The sequence below is a fragment of the Phascolarctos cinereus genome, unplaced genomic scaffold (assembly GCF_003287225.1).
Source record: "Phascolarctos cinereus isolate Bilbo 61053 unplaced genomic scaffold, phaCin_HiC Scaffold_9;HRSCAF=440, whole genome shotgun sequence".
Lineage (NCBI taxonomy): Eukaryota > Metazoa > Chordata > Mammalia > Diprotodontia > Phascolarctidae > Phascolarctos > Phascolarctos cinereus.
Genome location: NW_027556402.1, coordinates 80076584 through 80090322, shown reverse-complemented (window position 1 = coordinate 80090322; position 13739 = coordinate 80076584). Strand labels below are relative to the sequence as shown.

The following is a 13739-nucleotide window of genomic DNA, read 5'->3' as shown; positions in this document are numbered from 1 at the left end:
TGTCCCTGAGTGTGACTTTTGCCCGCGAGAAACTCGTTCCCCGTTCCTCTTCTGCCTGTTTGGATCCGTGGCCTTTCAGAGCAGTCTCAGTGCATCCATTTTCTTTGGCCCCTTTCTTGAGTCCTCGGGCTCGGAAGGCGCCGGGGGCTCAACCGCTCCTCCCGGAGGCCGGGCACTTGATTCTGGCTGCCTGGGCCTGGATTGTCTGGCTGGTAGGTCGAGCTAGCGATCCGCAGAAGCAGAGGCGGTGGCGGCAGCAGTGAGAGTTTCGATGGTGACTTCCCTGGGCTGGTGGCCGTGCCGGGAACAAGCCGATTTTCCCAGCAAGAACTCCATGTACAGCTACATCTTTAGGGCAGCTCGGGTTAATATATGTCGTCAGAGGCTGTCCACACCAATAGCGGCGAGGCAGGGGCGGTGCCTTGGGCCCTTCGCAATAAAACTTTTTGATGTTCACGTTGCTAATTGCTGAAGTCCTCTTTTAGGATTGGCTACCCTTTCATATCCATAAGATAATTAAAACGAAGGAGGATTTTTTTAAACTTTTTTTTTTAATCAGCCAATGGTTAATGCAAGAGTTTAGCAGATGCTTTACTATTTTAAAAAAACACAAAACCAAAACAAAACTTAAAAATCTTCTTCAATAACCGGATCTTCTCAAGCCAGGTATAGTATCATTTACATTTATTGTCATTATTACTACTTTCTGATTAAGAACACAGAACAGGTACTGATTTTTAGGGCTTTTTAAAAAATGGATTAAAAAAATAAAAGGGGATCTCTCCATGCATTTTTCCTGCTGTCACTGGAGTAGCACAGTAGCGGTTTTGTGCCGGCCCCAGGACCAAGCTCAGTTTATGCTTTTATTGATGCTTTCATGTGTATTATACATGCATATGCATACAACCGATGCCGCTAGGAACGGTCTTTCTCGTCTCGAAGCCTAGAGCTGCAGTTAAGGGAGGGCTTTACTTGGGGAGGAGGCTACTGACAGAGTAGCTTCTAACAGAGTAGCTCCTTTCCTAACCAATCTCCCATTAATTAAGCTAAAGTCTTGAAAGGAAAGGGTAATTTTGTGAGCATCGCTGTCAAAGACTGACTGCGGAGTCAAAAGGTTGTGACATCCTAGTTTTTGATTAGGGTTATGGTTAATGTAACGATTGTCACTCTTCTTGCAGGGGACACCAAGACCCCCAAATAGGTTTCCTCCAGCTTGCGGAATGTTAAAAACCCGGCGTCTCGTTCTCCCGGAATCAGTGGTGTGGACGATATCGGTTTTCTGCCAGTTTAACTAGCCTGTTTGGTGAGTAACTGAATATTTTTTACAGCGTGTTCAGAGCTTATTTTCCAGTTTTTACGAACAAACATATAAATATATCTCTGCATTCCTGTCTCACTCATAAAAGCAGGCATCTGTGGAAACCAGGTTTAGTTATCGAAGGGGAATCATTAAACCCCAGTTTAACAGCCAGGCCGGAGGAGAGCCAGTAGATGTTTGGATATTTAGGCTGGGTGATCTCAGACGAATCATAACGGGAAAATGGCTCTCCAGTTCTAATTCACTGAACTCACGGGTAGCTTGCTGGAGGGCACCTTGAGCCAAGATTCCGTGGTCATCTTTTAAAAAGGAACAGGATAACAGCAGTGAAAATAGCTAATACCAGTCCTGGGTTGGCTTGGCTCCGAGACAGGCGAAGACTTGGATTTGGTGTATATTAGAATCCAGTACAATATAGTTCTGTTCGGACAAGGGTGTCAACAGGAGCGTGCGAGCCATAAATGGGAGAGAGCCAGGGAGAGAGGCTGGAGCAAGACAAAGAAACTCTGAACCCAAGTTCTGCCAAGGCTCAGAGAGAAAGGCGATGTCGTTGGGAGATCCATGAAGGGCAGACTTGGGATATCTTGGTGGGTAAATAACGGAAGAACTGGCGCTGGGGTAGACAAATGCTTTTCTCGGTAATGATGACCCACTGGAATAAGGAATTTTATTAATTTATTCAATCCACAATGACCTTATAATGTCATTACTGTAGAGCTGCAGAGATCTCAGAGAACACTATTATCGTTGGTGCGACCTATTTTCCTACCAAAACGAGGAACCCTCATGGCGAAGCTGGCCGAGCTGAAAGCTAGGGCGCCGTGATGACTCTGTCCGGGGGTTTAGGTTCACCCTACCTACTCCGGCACGGCGCTGTGTTTCCAGCTGATTTGACTTCCACTTAAGCATCGAAAGGAAGGGGCCACCACCTCCAGATCACTTTCCATGGGCATCGGATAATGCCAGGGAAGATATCTAGGGTTTCACTTGGCTGGTTTGATTCTAAGCAAAGAGAATAAACTCACGCTCGCGGGGAAGGCCTAGAAGCTGAATGCGTATTTGCATAAACGCCCACTTACCCTGAGGGCCAGACTTTCCTAGAAGTCCAAATTATAGGGCCTAAAAGTAGAGAGATTATGTATACGTGAAACCAGGTTCTTCCTGGGAACCCATATTCTCCCACACTTTCCCACTACCCCCCCCACAAAAAAATAGAAAAAGGGAAAGAAAAGTAATACTCCAAATCCAAAACCAAACTCAGTCACAACCTAGGCAGGTCTGCAGTTCGGTCTTTAAGATGTAAATACTCTTTAAAAGGCTTGCACCCAAAGAGGTCTCTCTGGTTTCCAGTTGCCTCATCAAGGGAACAAAGCTGGTAGTGTAGTCAGCCCGTATTGTGTATTGGTTCCCAGGAGAGGCAAACACCAAATGCATAAATACTAGGCCTTCCACGGATTGACATCTGATATATTTCTTAAAATGTCTGTGTTTATAAAAACACATCCAGGGTAGACAAGCAGGTAGATGAAGCAAGATGTTGTTTGAATTGGGCCAGGAGCAGATGAGAATTGAGGAAAAGTCGAATACTGAGCAACTTTCTGGCTGGTTGTATGTAGTTTTTGAGGTGAAGAGGAGGTAGAAACCCTGTTTTGCTGAGGCCGAAATGGGTTAGAGAGGCCGCTTTGGCCACAGGGACACAATTTACTCTTAAGAGCAAAGCCTCGGGAGCTTTCCATTATACAGTTTTTCTGACTTTATTTTTAACTGAGAAAAAAAACTGTGGTAAACCACTACCACTGCGCAGATAGGATCTCAAGTGATGAAAGAAATGGAAAACATGAGGCAGAGAAAAAGTAATAAAAGATACTGGAGATGTTAATCTGAACATCAATACTCCAGGACAGCATCATTAGAGTTTAATTATAGGTGGTACCAAAGGGTCTTAGGATTCCAGTGTCTCAGAGACTTTTGAAACCTAGACCTAGATTCTTCAGCCTCAATGAATCCATCAAGTTGAATGAAATAGGGGGGAAAAAATCAAGCAAAGATTTTTGTGTACTCAACTAAATTAATTGATTAAATTTAGGCTTCGAAGTATTATCTTTGCTGCAATTCCTGTGAAGACCTAGATTGAGAGAGGAAGTAAAAGGTTTTTCTTTGCCTTCTCCCTTCTTCTTCTTCTTCTTCTTCTTCTTCTTCTTCTTCTTCTTCTTCTTCTTCTTCTTCTTCTTCTTCTTCTTCTTCTTCATCATAAAAATCTGTCTGCCCACCCTCTTCCCTTTTCAAAATTTTTCTGTAAGGTGTTGATCCCACTGTGAAGATGAAGCTAATTCTATTACCTATGTTTCCAGTTCAGATGGCCTAGGTACTCACCTCCCCAAGTGGATATGCCAGCACTTAATGGTTAGGGCATGAAGACGGTGGTGGTGAGGTGGGCAGCAAGGATAGAGAAACAGAGGAGGAGGGGTGCTTCTGTCTGAAATTAAAAAAAAACTCTTCCCTCTTTCTTTTTGTTGTTGCAGTGAAGCATTACTTCATAGCAGTTATTGTCCCAGTATCCACCTTCTCCCACCAAACCACAGTCACCAGAAATATGGAGGAAGACTGCCATCTTTGATGCATCTGAATCAGGCAAGAAATGGCACAATAGTGAGAATTGCTCCTTAAGGCTGACTGGTATTGGACTGGGAAGTTTAGCTAGAAGGTTTAGCTAGAATGCTTAGTGTCTCAGTCTTAGGGAAGGTACAGTCTAAAGGTACCTTGAAGAATCTTCTCTTTCTCTCTAATCCCTCAGCTAACAGAGACAGTAAATGCCCTATCTAACTTCCCATCATTTCCTGCAGCCTCTGCACTAGAACCTGAATCCCCAAGAATCAGCTATAGCTTTCAATAGGTTTTTATTATTATAGAATAATTGTCTTCATTACAGCTCATCTAGTAGACCAAGTAATTGTTGTTCCTCTCCTCCTCCCCAACAAATAGGCACAAACTTTTATTTGAGCCCACTTTACTTGTTTCTTTTTCAATCCACCTACATACATAGAAGAGTTCAAAATGTGTTGGGAGAGGCTGAACATCGTAAGAAGTTGGTCTTTGTAGGATACTATTTCTTAAAAAAAATCAGTTAGATACAATCTTTATATTTTAAAGAAAAGCTGAAACTTGTTGTGTGTGTGTATGTGTGTGTGTAAATAGAGCTCCTTTTCTTGTATTTATGATTCAAAGCAAAGCACTGTCTCTATCTTATGTTTTGTGCAGGATAACTCAAAATAAACTGGACCAGAAAGAGGAATCAAAAGAATCAGGCCAGAAGGACCATAAATTCATGTTTTGTGTTTACGGGATTACATCTCAATTTCCTTTGTCATCTTTTTCAAATCCAATTTCACATTTTCCAAACTGTCACATGAGAAATGACTTTGACCTTGCTTTTAAGCTTCCATAATGTCTTAGGATAAGATGGGCTCTCAGAAACTCCTCTGATTAAGCATGAAAGTGGGGAACTGTGTGAAGAACACAAACTGTTCTGTAAAGAGATGGGACATTTGGGCTTCGGGCTTCAGAAACATTGCTCAGGTGACATGGAACCACTCAGCTGGTTGCTTACCAACTAGGTCCTTCTCTGCCTCTTTCTTTTCTCTTCTCTCTCTTGTGAAAATTGATTTAATATCTACTAAATGCCAACATTATGGTTCTAAGACTTTTAGGAAATTTGAAACAGTGAAAACTTTACTCTGAAGAAAAGCTAGTTATCATCTCTGCACTAGATGTTTTTTCCCCGTCTTTCTTTCTTTCTCTTCCTTCCTTCCTTCCTTCCTTCCTTCCTTCCTTCCTTCCTTCCTTCCTTCCTCCTCTCTCACTCTCTTTCTTTCTTTCTTTCTGGAAATGATCATCGGTAAAAACTAAACTAGTTTGATTTTGTTATCTTTTTACTACCACTCTAAGAATTAGGCCTCTTTTTCAAGATTGGGAGGGGGTAATTTATGTAGCTGGCATGGGTTTGTCCCATTTTAAACAAGATAGCTTTTTTCCCTCCTATATTTGGAGAATGGGATGAGTGTATGTTAGAACAAAGACTAGAGGTAGGTAAGTTATGTAAGTGGCTAGGGCTCAGCAGGCAGAGGAGCATAAAGACGAATGCCATTTTATATGACTTTTAAAATGCATGTAATTTTAATAACAGAAAATTTCACTGCCAACTGACACCTGGATTTTTACTTTGTGTTAAGTCAAGTCTCCTACGCTAGACTCAAAACTTATGTTCAACAGTTACGTATAGGGGGCGCAGTTTTCAAACCAAGGTTTTCTGCTGATGGGGAGGAGTAATTTTTGTAAGGTACCTAAGTCCCACAAATGTCTAAACTTGATTCTGAGTGGGAGAATGGGAGTGCTTTGGGGGTGGGGATGGGTAAGACTGGAGTAATAGTAGAAAGGCCCGTCCTTCCTCCTTTCCCCAGTGTTCTGACTTGTCCCTAGAGATGAAGCTTTCCTTGGGTGGGTGGCAGTGGCAGTGATAGACTGGCGGGGGGGGGAGGGGCAGACGTAGGTCCTTCAATTCGTTTCTGTTTCTAAAAACTTTAAACTCATTATAGGAGTCATCGATTACTTTGAGTTTAAATTCCTTTCCTCCAGATTACCTCTGAGCTCTGTCTTGGCTCCTACTGTGCTTTCCCGCAGCGTTTGGATTTGTGGAACTCAGCCTGTCATAGAAACTCAAGCTGAATGTGCCAAAATGAGAAGCAATGAATTCGTTATTTAAAATGAAAAAAAAACCCATCAAAGAATTATCTTAATGTTAATTCTCCTTCTGAAGATATCAACCTTCTATGAATGCTAAAAATTAGACCACCAGATAATTCTAAACACAAAGTTTTGCTAGGGGGAGAACTTTTTTAGAGAGAAGTTCTTTCGTTTGTGCTAGGGAAAATAAGGCCCGTGGCGACCAGAGAGGATGGGTCTACACTGACTTTGACAAGGTGTAAGCAATCTAATCTTCCCTACACCTCTGTAGGTACTCTCCATAGCGAATGAAAATGTAACTGAAGTAAACTGACCTTCTTGCTACTTAGACCCTTCAAGGGCTTGCCCACACTGCTTTGAAGCACGATACCAGCAAGGGCAACATTTACCTCTTGTCAGGAGGAAACTACTCGAAGTTTGATTGAGGAAGTAGTTGTGATTTTGCAAACACACCGTTTATCTGTCTAAAGTAGCGGGTTTCAATTAGATTTCGGTGCAGACTACTTGGCAATATTCATTTAGAAGAGAAGTACACCTTAAAAGGAAGAGCCTTGCAAGAACCTGAATAACAGAGCCAGCATGCTTCTAACTCCCGAACTCGGGGTCGCACTTAACATTTCTAGCTCCCAAGTATTGCCTGCAGTCCTGGGGAATCGTGTTTTGCAGCCTTCTTTGTAACTCCACGTGGATGGGACTTCTACGGACAGTTTTCTTGCAAACATTTTTTTTCTTGGACGTTATAGGGGACTTCCTGTACAGAAAAACGACTTTAGACAGGGTTGTTAGGTTTCAAGTTAACAAAAAGAAACACTTTTATTGTCAATATTAATGGAAAACCTCGATTTTTTACGAGGTTTGGGTTTAGCAGCGTGCACAGATCAAAAGCAGCCTGGTTTGATTTCCAAATATTCTCTGGAGCTTAGACAATTACCTGTAATTTTGCTTCCAACGACACAACACAAAAATGTTAGTTATGTAAATGTTAATGCGGGGGAGAGCGGGTTGGTGTGAGGGCAGGGGCGGGCAGAACCCTCTACCTGTTTCTGCAGCGTCAGATTCTAATAAACTTTTCCCACGGAACCACAGAGTTCAATTTTTAAAGGCAGCTTTCTAAGAGAAAATCTTGTGACTGGTTTGTTGACAATTGCACCGGGCTCCTTATCCTGTAGTTGTATATATCCCACTATCTTCGCATGCATCCAAAGGTAATGGATCTGGCTGAGTGAGGTCTTTTTGGTAATTTGGATACACCAAGTCTCCAGTTAATGACATATAATCAGCCTTTGGGTCATTTGGTCATTCTCTTATTACAAACCCCTCCTGCTCTCTCTGATCTCCTTTCAAACTAAATTTCACACAAACAAATAAAGCAAGACAGGGACAAGTCCTTAAAAAAAGGGAGAAATATTAGAAACGCCTGATACAGAACTCCAAACACGGAAAGGAAAACTCAAAGAGAATAGGAAAGAACATCTTATCAAAAAGAGCATGTTGTGTACAAAACATTAAAAGAAAATGCTCTGGTTTATGTTAAAGTGACATAAAATTAAAATAAAAATAATTGCAAACAGAAAAGTCATAATATAAACAGAGAAGGCAGAATGCTGGCTGGAAATGCGCGAGGAGGGTAATTTGTTGTTTCAGATTATGTTTCTGAAATGTGATTGGAAAGGCGTTGCTTTGTTCCATTTTCCAGAAAAAAAAAGACGATTTTCTCTTTAATGCGTGTTTAAGCCCGCACAAGTTAACACGTGCCAAGACCCCGAGGAAAGAAAAAAGTGACCCAGCTGTTCTTGTGTTCCAAAGCCTTCACCCTCCAACCTCCTAACGAAAGAATTAGTTACATAAAAATACACAGTTCTTTGGAGGAGTACACAAACTCGGTCTCATTTATGTTTTTTTGTTCTGCTTGAAATTTCTCCTATTACAATTATCCTGGAGATCTTAAGCTTGATTTCGTCTGGGGCCATCACTTTTCCTAAGCGTCCCCACTTTTCTTTCCATCCAATTCCTAACTCTAGAAATACTGTATTTCAAATTATCCAGTACACTCTGAGAAAAGAAGCATGAATGCATTACCACTAGTATTACCCTAGCATCCTTGTGACCAGTATTTGGTGTAGCTGAAAACGGCTCAAAACCTCCAAATATAAGTTGACTCTGCTTTCCTCGACTCATAATAGTGATTCGTTCTTTTGGATAGGTCTAAAACCTCAGTCTCCTATCCTTTTCCCACCCTTTTCTTAGATAGTTGGTGGTCCTTATACAGACTTCTGGGAAGCTCTTGCTTCAGATGGGACTGGGAAGTTAGGTGACTTGAGAGACAACTGGATAAATCCCCCAAAACAAGGAGGGAAAGCCTTGAAGAATTTGACCACTGAATGCAACCTCTTCAGAACTCTGGTCTACAGGCATGTTAAGTAGCCCTATGGGTTTAGCTGACTCATAAATGCAGTTTAACCTACATTTCAAAAGTTTGGCCAAAATTTTCTCAGCTTCCTGAGCTGACTTGTTAGAATATTTGAGCCCTCTGTTTATAAATACTACTCACTTGGGCCTATGCATAAAACCACCCACTCCTTGTTGAACCCCACTGAAAAGATGGGTGTTGGACCCGAGTAGGTTTTATTTCCATTTCTGTTTGGGACCACTCAGTCCAGCTGTCTTCAGACCTGTCCCTTTCTCAATTTTATGGAGTAGAATGAACCAGATTCCCCACCTTTAACCTCTCCCCTCCTCAATTCTTTCCTTCCCCATCTTCAGAAGAGGAATATTGAACGAACTGGTAGGGATCCTTCTCCAAGATGATTTCTTCTCTCAGGCTGTTGGAGGAACGTAGAGGAATGGTAAAATTAATGATAAAACACTTCAGTAGGGGGTAAGTAGGAAAGAGGCAGAGAAGACAGACAGACACACAGACAGAGGCAGAAAGAAATAGAGACAGAGACAAACTGATTGAGCAGGGAGATAATAGAGAGACAGAGAAAGAAAAAAGAGCAAAGCAAGAGCCACATGGGGAAGGGAAACGACAGAGAGAAGGTTTGAGATTTAGGATTGCTCGAGTCTTATGAAAAAAAAAAGCTTTCAACTCTCACCAACAAAGTACTCCCAGGGCTCTTTCCAGAGGAATCAAACAGGGTGTTGGGTACCCCCTCACATCAAGTCACATCTCCTGTCCTAACCCCTTATTTTACCCTAGCCATCTGTGCATACAAGACTAGGATCAATGATCTATCTATATCTGCTGGGCCAAGGAGGTGGAAAGGACAATGACGAGTATAGAGAGATTCAGTCTCCAGATTATATTTGCAACCGTTTGGATGGTAGGTCTGATAACAGAGCATCTGATTAAAGTGCACAAATCATCTCAGCCTCTTTAGTCCCTCCCGATCCGATTGCAGTACATTTTTGTCCATTTCCACCCTACCTCCACTCCCAGCCCCCACCAGCTCGGAAAAATTTTAATGGTGCAACGATCCATCAGTCCCAAGCCCTGGCTTCACCAGTTAATTCTACATAGAAGAGGGAAAAACTGAGCTGGCCCTCGGAGCAACCACAGCTGCCAGAGCTTGCCAGAGAGGGAAGGATTCAGCCTACACTCAGGCTACACTCTGTCGCCCGGATTTAGACCAGCCGCTTCCCTGCCAATTCCATGTCCTTTAGGTTTTGGGTCCCCTTTGAGTCCTGATAAAACTCATTTTTGCCACCGAGGAGGTCTCTTCCTTCTCCTAACAGGCAAGCGGGCAAAAAACAAAACCCCTTTTTCCTCACCCGCTTTCAAGTTTTTTGTTTTTTTGTTTTAAACCGGGCGGCGGTTAGGCAGGGGTTAACCATTTCTCCCTCCGCCTCCTTGGCTCTAACTGCGCCCCCTCGAATGCCAGTGCTTTCCTCTAGAGGTCTCATTAGGGAAACCCTCACCGCTATTTTCAACATTTCCTCAATCAAGTGCCTTTAAATATAGCTACACAAACAAATTGGCGGCAAAAAAGCGTAGATCTTGTCACGATTGAGACCAATCCAATATTTCAGCCTTGTTTGCTTTGTAAATTACTGGTTGGTTTGTGGGTTCTGGTGCCACTGGGGCAAATCGGTCGAGGGCCCAGTAGCAACCGGGAGAGCTTCGGTTGCCCCAGAGCGGACTGGCAGCTCTGGTGCCCACCCCTTTAGAGTTCGGGTGAATGCATGAGGAGGGTGATCTCGCTGCGAGCTAATGGGGGTGCTTGTGCTAGGACACCCGTCCTCCGCTATTCTCCGAAATCCGTACAGTAGATTAGTGTTAAAAAACAAACATCAAAAACCAGAACAAAACCCCCCAAAGCAACCCACCAACTTTTCTTTCCATTTATCTGTAGCCATTCTAATATAACAAATTCTTATCTTAAAAAAAATCTTTTTTGTTTTAATTTTGTCACTGCAGCACAGAAATCTATGTTGTGTCCTTACAGGGGGTTCTTTCTTCCTTTCCTCATCCCTCCCCCCAAGTCCAACCTTTACGGGATTTTGCCCCCCTCCCCAAACTGTTAGTATGATTTGTTATATTTTCCACAGCTGCTTATTCTTGTTTGACTTTTTGTCCAAAGCCACTTTAAATCTGCTGCAGGAAGAGTAAAGCTCCCAGCTCTTTGGATGGGTTCCTGCACGCATGTGGCTGCCCCTGGCCCACTTTAATTCCTGCCTAATAGCCCTTCTGTATAAATCAGACCTGGGATATGTTTGGTCACTGTGCAAGCAGCCGATAGTTTGTATCAGCAAAACAGTAGTTAACTCAAATCATGTCCTAAGCCTTATATTTCACAGACAATTAAACCTTGGCTGCTATTTAACAAAGCTGTAATATTTACTCTGTTCTATGCTGAGGACCACTTTTAAAGTCCAAAGCAAATACTACATTTCAAGAAGAAAATATGGTAATAAATCTCTTTTTATGGATTCTCTCTCCATAAGAGGAAAACAAAATGATTTAACCCCTCCCACTCCAGCTGAAGTTATAGAGATAACTATCAACAAACACACTTTATGTCCAAGTGGATGTAACATTGATTAGGACCTGTATAGACGTTATATTTAGTTTCTTTGTAAGTGCTCTTGTCACTTCTGAGTCTCATGTAGGTAGGTATTCTGCGGTTTATCATGTATGAGCTATGAATTTTTTACATGGGGTACATGGATATATGGAGATGGTCATTGCTGGAGGGATGATTATTTCATGACCACTTTCTATCAGGCCAACTTATTTAGATGGTAAGTATTTTTTTTTAATAGGAATCTTTAGAGTATTTCTTGCAAACTTTTTTTTTGTCATTTAACCTAAAAATGGGAAAAGTATAGATAGAAACACAATAAAACCATAGGAGAAAAAATGGAATTAATGAAGAGAATTCCTATTCACTTTAGTCAATATCCCCAGAAAACATTTTAGAAATTCTGGTTAATTATTATCAGTAATTTTGGATTCCCTTCCAGTGTTATTTGGGTTGCTGTTTAAACAATTTGAACTTGATGCACACTTCATAAACAATAGTGTCTCAAAATTTCAAAGTGATAAAATTACAAACTATTACCTATAGAATATAGAGATAAGCCTTGCTGGTCCTTTATATTTTCTATACCATTTACTTATAGGTTGGTGGCACTAGTACTTAGAAAAAGGGGAAACAATAGCTGTAAGGGGTGATTTTTTTCCATAAGAACTTCCCCTTTACCCAAGAATTGTTCTGTCATAAAAAATTTTTTTGAGTGTGATTTTCATTGAGTTAATCTGTTTAATATTACGCTCTGAAATTCTCAACCATTAACACTGCTGCACTACTTTCAAATGAGGGATCTTAGATAATTATGAAGATTTTGATGTTAATGTTTTGTTAAGTGAAAAACTGGAAATGATGTATTGGAGTCTTTAAAATATCTTTATGCTTGTACACACTAGGAAAACACACGTGTGCACGTGTGCACACACAAACACGCATGAATATAGTTGAAGATGTGTATGCCATTTCTCTGAAGCTGCTCTACAAGAATACAGATATGTTTACCCTGAAAAAAGGGAGGGGGGCAGTTTTCAATTACTTTTTAACAGAAAACTTTCAATACAACACTGTGTTTAGTAATGCCATAAACCACAACCACTTTCTACTGACAGCTACATGCTTTTTCTTCATTATTCTTCATTATGCCGTTTCCAAACGAAGATAGAGTGCCATTCTAAAACATCAAAATAGGCAGAGCAACCATTATATTTTACATATTCATTTATATAGATTAATGCTGTTACAATGAAAAACATATGCCGAGCATGTAAATGCTCCTTTTAGGAATGCTTTTTTCAATGTACAATTATTATTATTTTAAAAATCAACTTCTGGTTTTCATGCCACAATTTTTCACTTTAAACAGGCCTTGCATTGTTTTAAACAGTAGCTACTGGAACAATACTGCCCTTAGTGTTTTAGCCTTTCCAACAACAATTGGAATTGGATAAATGCTTTCAGCTGGGAGCACTTTCCTAATACCTTTGTAGGTAATAGGTTTCCCAGTTTGTGCTGGGTGACAAACACACAGTGCACCATACAGGCCTCCCTGTCTTCTGCTAAGACTGTCAGGACATTGATCATGGCAGAAAATGGAGTCTTGCTATGGGAGTAGGCTATTTCTTTGTAACCCTGTTTTTTATTTTGTTTTAAAAAGTGAATTAAGAGAAACAAAATCAATATTTCTTGAGGTATGGCTACCAAGTGATGGCTTAAAAAGGGATGGAAAAAAGAAAACAGGGTGGGATGGAGGTATATGGAGAAGAGGGAAAAGAGGAAATTTGGTCCATCAATGTCTAGACATGGAAATGCAGGAGGTTGGTTACAATCATCTGATCTGATAAAGGACTTCATTTTCTTTCCTATAGTCTAGTTATTTCTATTAGGTTTATTACACATAGAGAGTATAATCAGAGGGGGAAAAGGGCTAATTCAAATATAGCTGTAGTCTTGAAAGAGGAAAAACAGGGGAAAAAATCCAAGTATGAGATCTTGACATTACATTTTTAGAAGAATAATATATGTTTTGTTAAACAAATTTCCTTAATAATGCCATTTACAGAATGGACCAAGGTATGTCAAAAATTATCGTGCCTCTCCAAAATGAGATTAAATTTGAATAATCAAATAATATCAATGAGAAAAGTTCTTTCAGCAAGAAGCTCAGCCACTGTTATTAAGACAGATTAGGCAAAGCAGAAAATTGCCTCCAAGTATCTCTAATAACTCCTTTTCAACTCCATTGTTTTTGCTTTTGCTTTTTCTTTGCATCCCTAATGCTCAGTACAGTACAATGCCTGGCATATACTACTCATTTCACAAATGCTTAATGATTCTTTTCCATTGTGTGCTACATATATATTCTACTTCTAATGTAACTTTCATTTTATTTTTCTTCAACTAGTAAGCATTTACTTTCTCTCCAACACATTTGTCAAACCAAACAAACCCCCACATTGACTGTGTCCAGAAATGTGAGTTTCATCCTGCATCTTAAGTCTATTATCTCTCTGTCAGGAAGTGGATCCTGATTTTAAAGTAAAGGTTATTTTGTTTTCATTCAAATAATTTTTCTTGGAAGAACTGAATCAGGTACATAGTTCTCTTTGAAAACAAGAGTCATATATTGTGTCCATCAATTGCCATGCTTAGCT

At 40.7% G+C, this 13739-nt stretch overlaps 1 long non-coding RNA gene across 1 annotated transcript; it reads left to right on the top strand.

Moving 5' to 3' along the window:
* Positions 1-468: 468 nt before the first annotated feature.
* On the top strand, positions 469-7138 carry LOC110216043 (uncharacterized). Its single transcript, XR_002326670.2, has 4 exons — positions 469-666; positions 1179-1303; positions 3841-3949; positions 5951-7138. It is a non-coding gene; the product is annotated as an uncharacterized LOC110216043 (long non-coding RNA).
* The last annotated feature ends 6601 nt before the right edge of the window (positions 7139-13739 follow it).